This window comes from Phyllobates terribilis, unplaced genomic scaffold (genome assembly GCF_046119375.1).
Source record: "Phyllobates terribilis strain yellow unplaced genomic scaffold, ASM4611937v1 Scaffold_1__5_contigs__length_1240528914, whole genome shotgun sequence".
In the NCBI taxonomy this organism is placed as follows: domain Eukaryota; kingdom Metazoa; phylum Chordata; class Amphibia; order Anura; family Dendrobatidae; genus Phyllobates; species Phyllobates terribilis.
In genome coordinates, this window is record NW_027362761.1 from 1137055535 (window position 1) to 1137069232 (window position 13698).

The window sequence follows — 13698 nt, forward strand, 5'->3', positions numbered from 1 at the left end:
CTCGTGCGGCCCACGGTCCCCGCGCCACCGGGACTGTAATAAAATTTCAACTGGAGAACGGCTGGGGCTTTATCCGGGATCACCGAACCCCCGGCGACGTCTTTGTCACCCGCAGGGATGTCGAGTCTCACCTGCCGGAGGGACACCGAGGACGTGACCTTTACTCAGGTGATGAGGTCACCTTCACCCGGCACCAGTGTGCCAAAGGACCATACGCCCTTCACGTGCACCGGTTGACGGAGAAGGAGATACAGGATGAGGAAGATCAAGAGGACCCGGACGGGTCTGAAGACTACCCTCAGGAGGGGACAAGGAGAGGACATCGCTACTAAAGGGGAGTAGCATAAGCAAAGTACTGTAAATAAGTTACCCGTATGGGTATTCGATAATATGCTAAGTGAAGTGTGGTCCCCGTTGGGACTAGTGTGGAACTGTTTAAAGGAACTGTTTCCTGTGTGCCCCTATCCCCAATCAGGCTGAGGACTGTGAGCAGCCATTCCCCTATCCCCAATCAGGCTGAGGACTGTGAGCAGCCATTCCCCTATTCCCACTGGCCAAGGACTGAGAGCGGCCATACCCTGTAAATAGTTGCGCTTTTTCAGGCGCCCCCTACTGGTTTTATAAGGAACTGTTTTTTCTATTAGTGACAGTTGCACTTTACCCGGTCACAAGTTGCACCGTGGCCGGAAGAACAAGAACGTTTTATATAAAAGAGTTTTATATTGAAAGTTTATACTGCTAAAATGATAATATAAGAAGTTACCTGTAATGTTATATTTTCTGATAATGTTTTTTATAATGTTTTATATGTTAGTGTGTACTTTAAAAAAAAAAAATTTTGGAAGTTTTATAATGTTATGCTCTTTTCCAGCCCGAGGACGTGCTGTGGTTTACCAGGGGGGAATGTAGCACCCCGAGGACTCGGCTGCTACAGGAGTATTGCACCTCAAACCAGAGGTGTGGTATTCCACTCCCGGGTAAGGATGGAGTGTGGGACAGAGCTCAGATAGCTGCATGCACTACACTCACCCCATTTCCGGGGGACAGAACAACGGTACTCCCACCAGATAGATGTGCAGGTACGACAGCGTCTGTCCCTGGCTGGAGTGGGGGGGGGGGAACATCCCAGTAGTGTAGGAGCAGATAGGGGAGGGACTCTGGGCATAGGTAGGAGCCCATTGGGTGCTAGTCACCTGGGCTCGGGTGTCAGAGGGAGTATATAAGGTGGGCACCATCTTTAGACAGGGTCTGTTCAGCCTGGAGGAGTGGAGAAAGGAGCTCAGCCAGAGAGGGCTGAGGGGGAGCTGTGGCTCCATCTGGGCCCAGCTCCAGAGCCAGGCCTGAAGCATAGAGAGGGAAGGAAGAAGAGGAACACAAGGAAAGGCCCAGAGACGCAAGCAGAAGGAACCCTGAGATCCCACGAGTGAACTAAAACGGGTGAAGGGTTGGCAGAGAAGGGTACCGGATCCCAAACTGGTGGAGGTCAATCATCCTTAGCCAGGAACCGGAGGTCGTGGTCAAGCTTTGGCACGACCCCTCGCCACATCCACCAGGAAGGCACGCCACATAGGGTCAGGAAAGCCGGAGAGAGGTTTTGCCCCATAAGGCCCGAGGAAGCCGGACATAGGTGGGTCCCTGGTGAGGACGGCCAGTAGGAAGGAAGAGAGGGGAGCTCTGGATAACGCTCTGGAATCGCCTGGGAGTTGGCCGAGTCCCTGACCTGGTGGACGCAGCACGGCTCGGGTGGTCCTACTGTGCACAAGGATCTGATAAAGAACTGTGAGTAAAGCTTTTGAAACTGCACTTCTCGCCTCTGTGTTCCTGCCGTCACACCTGCACCCTCAGCACTGGGACACCCGCACCATCACTCCCATCATCATCTCTAACAGATCTGCCCTGAGGCCATACTCCTCCCGTGGGGAGTCATCTCATTCTCAGCTGCACAAACAACACCGGCCTCAGCGGACTGCCGTGCAGCGGCGGTTCCGTGACCGCAATCCACGGGTGGCGTAGTCGAACATTCTAACATCTACTGCTAAATACTGCCGCTCAGTTTGACTCCCTGGGCACGGACCGGGTCACCGCCACAAGACTACTACCCCCATCTGATCCGGCTCCAGGTAGACCCCCGCGTGCGCAACGCTACTCAGCACAGGCCCAGGGGCGCGTCACCACCACTTACCATGTGCTATTTATAGCCCTCTGCTTTCCCATGACACCAGGACCCAAGTGTGACTGCCACCTCTATTATTAATACTATTAACAACCTTCAGCTCTATCTCGAGCAATGACGACTTGATGCATGAACGATCTGTAGGAAGATCGATCTTGTGCCAGCCTACATAGGTCCACCAGGGTCTTCTCCGCTGTTATCTTGATTGCATCAAGCCATCGGGTTCCTGCTTTTCGTCTTTAACTCATTCCTTCTATTCTTCCGACCATGATGTCCTTCTCCAGTGATTTCTTTCTTCGTATGATGTGTCCAAAGTAGGCAAGTCGTAACTTGGTGACCCTTGCTTTGAGTGACATGTCTGGCTTGATTTGTTTGTTCTTTTTGCCATTCATAGTACTAAGGGCATCCTTCTCCAGCACCACATTTCGAAGGCATTGATTCTTCTTCTGTCTTATTTCTTTATAGACCTTGTGTGGCACCCCTGTGGGTCCAGTTGCCACAGAGGTGCTGCATCTCAACCAGAGGTATGGTACCCCACTCTAAGGTAAAGAGGGAGCACTACCTGGGACCCAAACACTCACATCCAACACTACTCCACTCCTGAGGGAGGGTCCAGATAGCTCCTAAGGGAGAGCACAGACTCGGTCCCTGTCTGGAAGGTGGAACTAAGTAGAGGAGGTGGGTGGAGGAAGTAGTTTAGGGGAGCACTGAAGGAAGAGTATAAAAGAAGGGTAGAAATATCTAAAAGGGGCCATTCTTGGTTCCAGTCCTTGAAGCAGGAGTTCAGTGAGTGAGGACATGGAGGAGAGGGGCCCAGTCAGAGAGGCCCAGTAGGAGAGTGAGGAGAGAAGACCGGAGCAGTGAGGAGGGCTCCAGAGAGAGAGGATCTTAGGGGCACAGGAAGTGCGGAGTCCACCCGTGCGCCCGAGTTCACGCCGACCGTGTAGGGATCATGTCACAGTAAGGGACCGGACCGGCCCCAGACTAGTGGAGGACTGCAAGACTCAGCTAGCAAACCGGTGGTTGCGGTATCTTCACGTGCCGTAGCCAAACACCACACACATTCGCTGAAAAGGTGGCCATATAGGACAAAGGGGACAGAAAAGACGTCGCCCAACAAGGCTCGCGGCCACTGGCTCGGGACACTGTGTGTGAGGCGCAGGGCAGGAGTGCGAGAGCCAGCGCAGAGAGATGACCTGGGAAGGTACACAAGAAGGGGGTCCCGATCAAGTGCACCCAAGTTATCTGAGAGTTGGCTGGATCACTTCCCCGGAGGACACAGGACGACGTGGGCGGTTATAATCTGGCCGTTGTAACCTGGAGCATCTTAATAACTGTGAGTAAATACTTGAAGACTGCACCCCGCTGTGTCCTTGACTTAATTGCTGCATCACCTGCCTTGCACAACACCAAATCCTAAATTCAGCTATTTAACGGCCCTGGGGCATAGCTCTACCTGTGGAGAGCTGAACCATCTCTGCTGCGTCACCAACAGCCCCTGTGTATCTGAACAGCAGCTGCGGTCACCTATAGCCGAATACCACGGGTGGCATCACAAACTTTATCCCCAAAAACTTTATTTCCCCTTTTCTTTAATTATTGACCGCCCTGGGCCACGGAACGGGTCACTGCCGCCGTGACTACCCCAAAAAGAACTCGCCCGGCTAGGTACCCCACAGCCCCAGGGGGCGCATTACTTGTCCAGTGACTTTATTATTGATTTGTCCATAGCTATTCTGCTATTGACTTCTGGTGTCATCGACTGCCACCTCTGCACCCTCAGTTACTACACCCTATGCCTGTGGAGTCCAGATTGATGCACTCTCTTTGCATGTTGAAACTACCCTACTATTGCATATAGAAGAACTGTCTTTTACTAGATAGCCCTGTGAATGGGCTTTGTTGTTCCAACATGCTTTGCATCAATTAATAGAAGGAGTGAATTTATTAAACTTTGTAATATATCTTATCACAGAAAAATGCTTCTTTCTCCATGTATGATTCACTTCTACTCCATCTACTGCCTTCCAATCTAATCATTCACTTTGAAAAATTTGCAAGGCAAGATAGACTGCTAGCTCACTAACATGTCAGAAGAAGGAAGGAAGAGGGAGTAGAAAGGGAGTAGAAAAGTGTAAGAAAACTAGGCTCCTAGTTTTTAGTAAGTCTAACCGCGGTGCTGTATTCGCAGCTACACTGCTGAGTACTTGTCACGGTTGTGTCGGTGGAGACGGACAGTTGCCCTGCAGTGGTTTGCTGGAGATCTCCGTGTTTTTCAGTGCAGACAGCTACCTAGATAGGAGGCTGTGTTTAGGACCCAGCGACTACCTCCCTTTAGTCTGGGTGTATATATACCTGGTGTGTCTAGGTGGGCGCCACCAGTTCTACTCATTTCTACTTGGAACTTGGCTGAAGCAGCACCACATCCTCTTTGGAGTCTTGAGGCCATATGCACTGTTGGAGTTCTTCTAAAGCTAAGTTGTTATTCCCCTGTGTTGTCTTTCCCCTTTTGTCTTTACAGTGCTAGCAGAGGTTGACTAGTGCTCATCTCCTTCCACCCCCAGTTGTAGCCTTACGCTAGGGATAGTAGGGCAAGGCATGTAATCGGCGACAGATGCGGAGGCTGTATAGGGACGGTAGGGGAAGACAGTGTGATGCTAGTCCAGTTTTGGAGGTCACCACTTTCCCTTTCCCTAGTGTCTGGGCTCCCTTTACCTTTCCCCCCTGTGTTGCACTCACACCTGGCGTGACAATACTGCTGTATAATATCATACATGCAGCTGCTACTGCTTCTGAACATAGAGAGAGGACATCCTCCACATCTGTGTCTGCAATGTATGGAAAAGATAGATATCAACTAATCACCTCCCACTAGCTTAGAAAGAACTGAAATTTAGAGACAGAGTCTCTAAAGTGCAACAACAGGTGCACTTTAAATATAGATATCAACTAATCACCTCCCACTAGCTTAGAAAGAACTGAAATTTAGAGACAGAGTCTCTAAAGTGCAACAACAGGTGCACTTTAAAGGTCTTTTATTTTTCTTCCCCATCCCAATTAGATAACTGCTTTTAATTCAATATTTCATTTCCTTGTCCAATAGTTTTCATCCATCAGGGAGTAATTATACGTTTATACAAGTTCTAAGAAACGGGGGAAAAATAGATTCTCTTTCAACTTTCTCATTGCAAGCTGCAAGTTAATTAACACCTAAGCAGCTTAAGTGATGAACTAGATAGATCAAATGCAGACAAATTAAGAAATACTGTTTTTATTCTCATTTTGACAATTTGTAACTCTCATGTGACCCATTAAACCTATTACAGGAAAATGCCATGCAGGTTAGATGAACAACATCCTCTTTTGTGCAATGCTATTAAAACAACAAGAACATAAAAATGACACTAGAGAAACCATGTATACACAAGCTGAAAACGTTAGTGCTCGGTCTAGACAGTGAAATTTGCTAAATCAAGTGTTTGGAACACAAAGTAACTCAGTTCTGTTTTGTAATAAAAAAAGCTTTAATTTCCTAATTAACCTCCAAAAGGAGAGAAATAAAGTGATTGACCCATAAAAACAATCACTTATCCACAGCATAAGTGGTAAATGTAGGATCACTGGGGGTCCTACAACTGGGACCTCCATTGATCACAAGAACTATATACTAGGGATGGGTGGATCTTTGAATTCTTCAGCTTCATCAAATTTTCCTTAAAATGATGATTGTTTGAAATTCAAATTTTTCCCCAAAATTTACTTGTGGCGAATAAATTTTCCATGAAACGCAATGGTCAAAGGTCTCTTTGAACGGCATTGAAGCCCTTTTGAGCTCTTTAACGCAATATCACTTACATGTATGTGATTGCGGGGTTGATTGCGTGTAGAAAGGGCTCAGTGGCTGAGCTTTCTCCAAACGCGACAGACCAGCTATATTACATAGCCGGCATCTGTCGCTAATGACGGGATCCGGCCACTGCTGTTAACCATTTGAATGACACTGTCAGATCTTTGACACCAACAATTAAATCAAGAAAGAAGGAATTGTGCAGTGTTAGAGAAGCGCTAGAACAACTAGAAAGGGGATTAGGTTATAACACACAAACCTTTTATTGTTTAGTACGCTCTCTAACGCCACGTCGCTTTTCGATAGCAGAAGCTATCTTCCTCAGGTAGCTTCTGCTATCGAAACGCGTCGTGGCGTTAGAGAGCGTACTAAACAATAAAAGGTTTGTGTGTTATAAGCTAATCCCCTGTCTAGTTGTTCTAGCGCTTCACTAACACCGCACAATTCCTTCCTTCTTGATTGCTAATCTCCCCTGTGGAGAGCGGTGGAAGCTGCTCTGTTTACAACTTGCCTACTACAGGACCTGCCGTGATGTCATTGTGGAACGCCCACTTTGGTCACACAATCCTGGTCATGTGACCGCTGAAGCAGACAGAAACTCCCTTGAGCAGTTCCTGCTAAGCTGAGGTCATCTTACAGACTCCCACCTGGAAGTGTTTTCCCTTGTTGTGCGGGGCTCCTTTGCACAACAGGACCAGGTGAGTGGTCACAACATCCTCCCCCTTAATTTCCCCCCAAAACCTCAGGCTCTTCACCATTGGCGCTCCAACTGCTTTTGTTTTCCACAGCAACAATTAAATGGAACATGTGGGCTGTGCACCGTTGCCAACTTCCATTAACACCATGTGGTGCGATCGCAAGGCACCAATGGATAACTATGGCAGCTGGCGGCCTGCTAACCACCATCTTGTTTCCCCTCTGAAGCAGACCACGATTTACACTATATTCTACAGTATTGCAGTATATAGTATAAGTGAAAAACAAAAGTTTTACGAGTCTCAGAAAATGACCGCACAAACCACCTACCCCCCCCCCAACTTTTCTTTTTAGCTGATTTCAGAATTTTTTTTCTCCACATTGATAAAAATATCTATACAAGTTTAGTATCACCATATCACCATAATTATACTGACCTGGAGAGTCATGATGCAGAGTAACTTTTACCACAGGATGTACGCCATAAAAATAAAACACAAAAAAACATGGCGGAATTCCATTTTTTTCCCAATTTCATCACACTTGGAATTCTTTTTCCGTTTTCTAGTATAGTGAATTTTAAAATGAATGGTATCATTCAAAACTACAACTCATTTGTCAAGCTCACTAGGTGAAGTGGATCCTCAAAACCCAATGTCCGGGAGGGCACATGGGTCACACGCATCAGTGCAGCAGGCAGATGAGGCACGCAAGATAATGGAGGCAGGAGGGGCAACAGACAGTAGTCCCGAAACAGGTATCAGAGGTCCTGGAAGCCACAGGCGTATTTGTGACCGAGAACAGTTAGCAGTGGTCTTGTAAGCTGCAAGGAGAACTCTTGAAAGCCACAGGTGGACATGTAGCAGAGGTCCTTCAAGACCAGGAACAGGTAGCAGACAGAACTCTGGAGCAACTAGAAAGTCTTAAGTCCAAGACACGTGTGTGCTTCTTGGTAGCCCTTATACAGTATGGGCCAGGCAGATGATCATATGGGATGACACCGGGCCATCTGCAAGGCGCAACGTGGAGCACAACAGAGTTCAGTGGACCAGGGTGAGGGATGCAAAGCCTGGATCCGAGACAGATGTGTAACATCAGCCCTCAAAAAAACAAGCCATCATACAGCTTTGTGGATTGTAATATAAAAAAGTTATGTCTAATGTTGAGTGATACCTTCCGATATCGGGAAATATCGGATCGCATTGGATCGGACCGATACCGAAAAAGTATCGGATATCGCCGATTCCGATACCGGAAACCAATGCAAGTCAATGGGACAGAAATATCGGAATGAAAATAAACCCTTTCTTTCCTTGTAGGTTAATTCTACATGAAGGAAAACAACTAAGAATAATGTAGAATGTATTGGGGGAGGTGGGGGAGACAATAAAGGCATAGAGGTTTAGCCCAATCAAATGGAATAGCAGGAATTAATATTTTTTTTAAGACGTTCTGAGTTACGGAAATATTGACTATGTTAAGTATTTTTATATTTTGTCAGATATTTATGTTTCACTACTTCCATGCTCTTCACCTTCTTTTTTACTTCTCCCACACTTTCTCCTTCATCATCCTCAGCATCTTTTTCATCCTCTTCTTCTTCACCTTCTTCATCTTCTTCTTCTTCACCTTCTTCGTATTATTCTTTTTTTTTACATTCTTCATATTCTACTTCTTCATCTTCTTCATATTCTTCTTCTTCATCATATTCTTATTTGTGACAGGCATTCCTGTAGTTGTTATCTATAAAAGGTTGGACATTACACCTTTCGTTCTGCCCGTCACAAAAGATTTTCAACAGGATTTGTCCGCGTTCAGTTTGGCCTGCAGCAGCAGGTCTTTTCCAGGGGCACCACAAGGAGGAACGGACTCACCCCCATACACTGCTTAGTCATCTTCTGCTTATAATTTAGATATTATCTTTTGCTCTGATTTTTAGTCTTATGCTTAATGTTCTTCTGCTTTTTGTTCTGCAGCTTCTTGCATTTCTGCTTCTTGGTTTTCTGTCTCTTGTTCTTCTGTATCTTGGTGCTTGTCTTCTCTTCTTTGTCCTCTTGGTCAACTTCTTCAGGGTCATCTTCTTGGTCTTCTTCGGGGTGGTCTTCAGGGTCGTCGTCTTCGGGGGTCCTCGTCTTCGGGGTCCTCGTCTTCTTCGGGTTGGTCTTCTGGGTCCTCGTCTTCGGGGTCCTCGTCTTCTTCGGGGTGGTCTTCAGGGTCCTCGTCTTCTTCGGGGTGGTCTTCAGGGTCCTCGTCTTCTTCGGGGTGGTCTTCAGGGTCCTCGTCTTCAGGGTCGTTGTCTTCGGGGTCCTCGTCTTCTTAGTGTTGGTCTTCAGGGTCCTCGTCTTCAGGGTCCTCGTCAGGGAGATCCAGAGTGATTACCAAGAACCATTTCAAAAAGCTTGAACTTGGAAATGTAGCAGAAGGTACAAGAAAGCTGAGGAACTACCGAGAACCAGCTGACGGTACTGGAACCCGGATGGGTAGCAGAAGGTACAAGAGCCAATGGAACTGCCGAAGACCAGCTGACGGTACTGGAACTCGGTTACTAAGCAGGAGGTACCTGTGCCAGAAAGCACTACCAAGGACCAGCAGACGTTGGTGGAACTTGGATACCGAGAAGGAGGCACCTAATCCAAAGGCACTGCCGAGAACCAGCTGACGGTACTGGAACCCGGATGGGTAGCAGAATGTACCCATGTAAAAAAAAGTTCAAGGCCGCGAGCCGGCCGCAGTTACCAAAACCCACAGTCCTACAGGGGGTGCTTGTCCTATTGGCACTATGGAACCAGCCTTCATTGCCTGATCCCGCAGCCCACATAGGAGTCACCTAAACTGCAGGCACCATAGAGTCGGCTAACCCGACCGCAACACGACAGGACAACGCATTGGAGGCAAAGTGACGTTGACACTACCCGGAAACAGCTGGCGTGCTGGAACCAGGCTGGGCAGGAGGGAGTACCCGTGCCAAAGTCACTGCCGAGAACCAGCTGACGGTACTGGAACCCGGATGGGTAGTAGAAGGTACAAGAGCAAATGGAACTACCGAGGACCAGCTGACGGTACTGGAACCCGGATGGGTAGCAGAAGGTACAAGAGCCAATGGAACTGCCGAAGACCTGCTGACGGTACTGGAACTCGGTTACTAAGCAGGAGGTACCTGTGCCAGAAAGCACTACCAAGGACCAGCAGACGTTGGTGGAACTTGGATACCGAGAAGGAGGCACCTAATCCAAAGGCACTGCCGAGAACCAGCTGACGGTATTGGAACCCGGATGGGTAGCAGAAGATACCCAAGTAAAAAAAAGTTCAAGGCCGCGAGCCGGCCGCAGTTACCAAAACCCAAAGTCCTACAGGGGGTGCTTGTCCTATAGGCACTATGGAACCAGCCTTCATTGCCAGATCCCGCAGCCCACATAGGAGTCACCTAAACTGCAGGCACCATAGAGTCGGCTAACCCGACCGCAACACGACAGTACAACGCATTGGAGGCAAAGTGACGTTGACACTACCCGGAAACAGCTGGCGTGCTGGAACCAGGCTGGGCAGGAGGGAGTACCCGTGCCAAAGACACTGCCGAGAACCAGCTGACGGTACTGGAACCCGGATGGGTAGTAGAAGGTACAAGAGCCAATGGAACTGCCGAAGACCAGCTGACGGTACTGGAACTCGGTTACTAAGCAGGAGGTACCTGTGCCAGAAAGCACTACCAAGGACCAGCAGACGTTGGTGGAACTTGGATACCGAGAAGGAGGCACCTAATCCAAAGGCACTGCCGAGAACCAGCTGACGGTACTGGAACCCGGATGGGTAGCAGAAGGTACCCATGTAAAAAAAAGTTCAAGGCCGCGAGCCGGCCGCAGTTACCAAAACCCACAGTCCTACAGGGGGTGCTTGTCCTATTGGCACTATGGAACCAGCCTTCATTGCCTGATCCCGCAGCCCACATAGGAGTCACCTAAACTGCAGGCACCATAGAGTCGGCTAACCCGACCGCAACACGACAGGACAACGCATTGGAGGCAAAGTGACGCTGACACTACCCGGAAACAGCTGGCGTGCTGGAACCAGGCTGGGCAGGAGGGAGTACCCATGCCAAAGTCACTGCCGAGAACCAGCTGACGGTACTGGAACCCGGATGGGTAGTAGAAGGTACAAGAGCAAATGGAACTACCGAGGACCAGCTGACGGTACTGGAACCCGGATGGGTAGCAGAAGGTACAAGAGCCAATGGAACTGCCGAAGACCAGCTGACGGTACTGGAACTTGGTTACTAAGCAGGAGGTACCTGTGCCAGAAAGCACTACCAAGAACCAGCAGACGTTGGTGGAACTTGGATACCGAGAAGGAGGCACCTAATCCAAAGGCACTGCCGAGAACCAGCTGACGGTACTGGATCCCGGATGGGTAGTAGAAGGTACAAGAGCAAATGGAACTACCGAGAACCAGCTGGCGGTGCTGGAACCCAGGGTAAGTACTAAAAACAGAGTGGAGCCAGAGGTGTAATTGGAGCAAGTTTTAAATCAGTAGTACAGTGGATGTGGACAAAGCAGGAGAATTTCCGGACACACAGCAGGGGAACAGCTGACGTTACTGAACCCCAATAACACTGGAGCAAGCGTTGACTGTGCAGACGGCACTTCTGAGCAGCAACTAGTGGTATTGGAGCCCAGGGTAAATACTAAAAACAGAGGAGCCAGAGGTGTATTTGGAGGAGGTTTTAAATCAGTAGTACAGTGGATGTGGACAAAGCAGGAGAAATTGCCGTCCGCACAGCAGGGGAACAGCTGACGTTACCGAACCCCAATAACACGGCAGCAAGTGTTGACTGTGCAGACGGCACTTCCGAGCACCAACTGGCGGTGTTGGAGCTCAGGGATAATACTGAAAACAGAGGAGCCAGAGGTGTAATTGGAGCAACTTTAAAATCTGTAGTAGTGAGAATGTGGACAGAGCAGGAGAAATTGCCGTCCGCACAGCAGGGGAACAGCTGACGTTACTGAACCCCAATGACATGGCAGCAAGTGTTGACTGTGCAGACGGCACTTCCGAGCGCCAACTGGTGGTGTTGGAGCTCAGGGATAATACTGAAAACAGAGGAGCCAGAGGTGTAATTGGAGCAACTTTAAAATCTGTAGTAGTGAGAATGTGGACAGAGCAGGAGAAATTGCCATCCGCACAGCCGGGGAATAGCTGACGTTACTGAACCCCAATGACACGGCAGCAAGTGTTGACTGTGCAGACGGCACTTCCGAGCGCCAACTGGCGGTGTTGGAGCTCAGGGATTACAGTTCAGGTGGTAGAAACATGAACAGAACAGGAGACCTGGATACTTTTGCCAACAATTATTTATTCTGGAAGAGGACTGGCAAATTCATGAGAGATCCAGGCCTTGTTCATTTTGAGAAAAGTAAGCCAGTCAACGTTATCGGAGGATAGTCGCATGCGACGGTCTGTTAGTACACCATCTGCGGCACTAAAGACGCGTTCCGATAATACACTAGCAGCAGGGCAAGCTAGCACCTCCAATGCATACTGATATAGCTCTGGCCATGTATCTAGCTTACAGACCCAAAACTTGAAGGGACAAGAGCCGTCTGGGAGTACACTAAGAGGGCAAGACATGTAGTCTGTAACCATCTGACGGAAACGTTGCCTCCTGCTGACTGGAGCCGTCTGTGATGGTGTAGACATTTGTGGCGGCGGGGACACAAAACTTTGCCACATTTCAGCCATACTGGTCTTGCCTTGTGCTGAGGCGCTGCTTCTGCTCCCTCTTTGTGCAGAGCTTCCTCCACTGCCTCGACGCACTGAGCTGCTTTGTAAAGCACTAGCAGCACTGCTCTCGGTTGGAATGGAGAACATGATGGAATGCACCAGTGCGTCTTGGTACTCCCGCATTTTACGCTCCCGGTTCAACGGTGTTATGAGGCTTTGTAAGTTGTCCCGGTAGCGAGGATCTAGGAGGGTGGACACCCAATAATCAGCCGTGTTGAGAATGTGGGCGATGCGGCGGTCGTTTCTCAGGCACTGCAGCATGAAATCAACCATGTGCTGCAGACTGCCAACTGGTCAAGAAACGCTGTCCCCTGCTTGAGGCGTGATCTCTGCCTGCTCTGCATCACCCCACCCTTGCTCTAGATACTGACTACTAGAGCATTGTGTACCTCCCTCCTCTGGACAGATGTCTTCCTCATCCATTGACTCCTCCTCATCCTCCTCACAAAGTGTCCCCTGCCTAGGCCTTTGTGAGGAACCACGTTGCGCAGACTGTAGAGAAGCAGATGGCATTTGTGACTCCTCATCCTCCACCTCTTCCAAAACCTCGTCCCTTAGTGTTTGCAGTGTTTTTTCAAGCAGGCAGATAAGGGGGATAGTCATGCTGACTAGTGCATCATCTGCACTCGCCATCCGCGTGGAATAATCGAAGGCAAATGTCCTTCATAGAGGCCCACTCAGTGGTGGTGAAGTGTGAACGGCGCGCACTGAGACTTCTTTGCGCCTGCTGCAGCTGGTACTCCATTACTGCTGCCTGCTGCTCACACAACCTCTCCAACATATGTAACGTTGAATTCCACCTGGTGGGTAGGTCACATATGATGCGATGTTCCGGAAGACGTAATCGGCGCTGCAGAGCTGCAATGCGTGATCTTGCATTGCTGGAACGCCGCAAGTGAGCGCACTCTATGCGGACCTTGTGAAGCAGTGCATCAAGATCCGGATAGTCCCTCAAAAAACTCTGCACGACCAAGTTGAGCACATGTGCCAGACATGGGATGTGAGTGAGGTTGCCTAGGCCCAGAGCTGCCACCAGATTTTGGCCATTGTCACACACTACCATGCCTGGCTGGAGATTCGCTGGCACAAACCACACGTCGCTCTGCTGCTTGATGGCATTCCAGAGCTCCTGCGCTGTGTGGCTTCTATTCCCCAAAGAAATTAATTTTAATACGGCCTGTTGACGTTTGGCCATGGCTGTGCTTAT